At 37.3% G+C, this 3,449-nt stretch overlaps 1 non-coding gene across 1 annotated transcript; it reads left to right on the forward strand.

The window, feature by feature from the left end:
• Nucleotides 1-2,033: 2,033 nt before the first annotated feature.
• LOC122037312 lies at nucleotides 2,034-2,140 on the forward strand. Its single transcript, XR_006127614.1, has one exon. It is a non-coding gene; the product is annotated as a small nucleolar RNA R71 (small nucleolar RNA).
• Nucleotides 2,141-3,449: the final 1,309 nt, after the last annotated feature.

The raw sequence follows: 3,449 nt of genomic DNA on the forward strand, positions 1-3,449 counted from the left end.
GTCGTGAACTCTTGGTGAAAATCGTGGGGGGTCATGGACACCAAGTGGAAGTCTAGACGGGTTATGGTGCGGATGTTCAGTAGAAAGTCCTGGAGTCTTGGACGCCAAGAAAATGTCTCGACGGTCTAGAGGACCGGTTTAACGGAAGGTAATATCTCCTGAGAGGAGTAAGTGAGGATGTGTTCTCCGAAGAGGGAACAGTAGGCGTCAGTTTGACCTAGGATTTTTTGGAAATATGAAAGTCAGAATTGGATAGTCTGGAGACTATCAAAATTATATTTTATACTATTTGCCTATTTCTCTAACTCTGTCTTGTAGGATACTAATATTTTGTAAGTTGAAGTTTACGGCCTTGATCGGTTGACCAAACCTTTGGATCTATCAACAAACCCCAAAGATCAGATCAGCTTGCTGATAAAGTTTGACCAAGGGATCGGTCGACTGAACTTGGGTTCAGTCGACTGAACGGTGGATAGGCAAACCTTATCAGCAAGCTGATATGATCTTTGGGTTGATCGGATCAGATAAGCTAACTAGGAAAGTAGGATCAGTAGACCAAATGGTAGGATCAATACACCAAACAAATATTCATCCGAAGCGGCAGCATTTGGACGGAAAGCCGGGCAGGTTCAGCAGGTTTGGTCGATCGAATAGCTAGATCGGTCGATTGATCATCGTCGAGTCAAACCTGATCCTGAAATCAGTGGATCTAGATCAGGTCTAGCTTGGCTATAAAAGGAGGTCTCAACCTAGTACTTCGACATAAATTTTTCAGAACAAATTGAGCTCTTGCACACACTTCGAAAATGTCTAAACACTGCTCCAATGATGATCAAGCCAGAAGATCGATTTCTCCAAGTCATCGATAACTAGTTTCATTTTATGCAATACTTGTAAGCCTCATCTTTGTAATCAATACTTGTAAAGATTTTTTGATACTATAGTTGTTATTCAATGAAAGCGATCAATGATCGCGGGCCTTGGAGTAGGAGTCGACACAGGCTTCGAACCAAGTAAAAACCTTGGTGTCGTTATTTTGTGTTTTTACTTTCTACTAGGTCTTACTCTATAATTTGTGAAAAATGAAAATGTGAAAAAGCCATGAGTACTATTCACTCCCCCCCCCCTTCTAGCATGCATCGATCCTACAAATTAATTACAGGAGGATCAATAACTTCACTTGCAGTTTTAAGTGGATCTACCTTATCACATTCATCAACTAAAAATTCAATATCATTACAATGACTTGTAAAACCAAGAGGCAGATCTGAAAACATGCTAACCACTGCATTAACATTACACTTCTCATCTAAAGAGACTCCTCCTCATCTTTATACTCATCAAGAAATCTGCACCCAAACATATTAGAATTACAGAATTTGCCAAAACTTTATTTTTATTGGTCTCCACTAGCCTTTGTGGAAAAGGAATCCTAAGCGGAGATCTTGGGAATGGTTGAGATTGTGTCTAAGGTTCAATTTGCTTATCTAGTGATTGTGTGATCAACCATTGAGGGAAAGGTACTTATGGCCTTTGGACACTTTCTAGAGTAAAGGAACTAAGCTTTTATGGTTTTCTATTGTTCTTCTCCTCAATTCTATACAAGTCCTTCTTCAGAAGTTCTTCATGATTCATGTCATTTCTCAACTTAATATCATTATACTGTTCACTAGACCTTGTCTGTGTAGGAGGGAGGTCATGCTTGAATCATTTTGAAACTATACTTTCAATCTTTTCCTCTAGCTGTTTGAACCCCTCATTCTGTGACTTGTGATTTTCCAAAATTTTGGAAGGTTGAACTACATTTTGTTTGACAGGCTCTTTTACCTTTATGGCTTGCACTTTTAAACTTGGGAGAAATTTCATCCAACTTCTATCTACCCATTCTTGGAGATTCAATGTCACTTGATCAATTTGTATATACCTTGTCCACACTTTTATTCATAAAAGAACCTCCAACTGATGAATCCAATAAACACTTATCTGAGAAAGAAATTTCCCTATAGACTATCTGCAGAGTCAACCATTTTTCCAATCCATGATGAGGGCAATATCTTTATAGACTCTTGAATCTATCCCACGCTTTAAATAGTGATTCTTCATCTGCCTGAGCAAAATTTGTAATACAATTCCTCATATACACTATTTTGCTTAGAGGGAAAAAATGATTCAAAAATTTCTGCTCCAATTATTTCCAACTTGTGTTGCTTTGAGGATGGAGAAAATTAAACCAAGTCTTTGCCCTATCTTTGATATTGAAAGAAAATGTCATTAATCGAACTGCATCCGCTAAACACTCCTTCGCAGTTCACCATATCACAAAGCTCCAGAAATGTCTCAAGGTATAGATATGGGTTTTATGATACTTCTCATCCAAATTTGTGACCTTGTATTATGGTGATTATTTCTGGGTCTACTTTGAAACTTTTTGCTTCAATATGAGGTTGTATAATCGGAGATAAAAATCTTACATAAATGGTTGTAGGGAAAATTCTCTTAAGGGTGTGCTTGACATGTTAATACTCATAGTATCTAAAACAAATATGAGGAAACATAGAAATGTAGAATTAAAGACAAGAAGTAAAATGCTTAATGAGAAACAAGAAAGTAAATGCAACAATTTAGGAACAGAAAAACTGAATTATAAACTAATAACAAGAAAAGTATATGTAGAAATAAAAGAAAATAAGAAAAATAAAAATCTATTAACAAGTCTAGAATAACTCATATACTAATCAACTAATGTTAATGCGAACAGTCTCGACAATGGCGCCAAAAACTTGTTACGAACCATAAGTGTACGGCTATATCGTCAGTAATATAAAAGATTATCGAACCCATAGGGGTTGTTGATTAAGCACTAGTTAAATTTACATCGTGAATTATCTAAACAATCAAAGATTGGTTCACGAATGCTAGAAGAGAGGTTGAGAAGAGGGAAGAGAAGGTTTAGAGAAAGAGGAAAGAGACAATAGAGAGAGGGAGTGTAAGTGAGTGGTGTGTGATAGACTCTAGGATTTTAATTTCGTTATGATGCTAGTTAATGCCCCTATGCATTGTTCATCTACCTAACTCCATGCTTACACTCGTGTAGGGAATCTAACTAAAGCCTAGCACAACCCCCGCATAGGTTGCACTGGAGAGTCTCCCAAGTTCTAATGAGATTAGGTAGAGCGGTAACTTAGGAAGTCTGGTTAAGAGGTAATCCCTGTCACTAGGTGTCAAGCCCCAAAGGAGTCCCTGCCAAACGAAAATCTGACAGCATCTCCCCTGTATTAGTGACAATCTGAAGCATACATATGTAACCATATAACCATATATATCAACACTCAAAATAAGAAAAATAATCATCAGCCCACACGGTTGGATTTACACACAACCACGCAGTTATATACACGCCCACTGGTCTAGAACAAAATAAACACAACCACACAGTTTTATATATATTA

Source organism: Zingiber officinale, unplaced genomic scaffold (genome assembly GCF_018446385.1).
Source record: "Zingiber officinale cultivar Zhangliang unplaced genomic scaffold, Zo_v1.1 ctg251, whole genome shotgun sequence".
In the NCBI taxonomy this organism is placed as follows: Eukaryota; Viridiplantae; Streptophyta; class Magnoliopsida; order Zingiberales; family Zingiberaceae; genus Zingiber; species Zingiber officinale.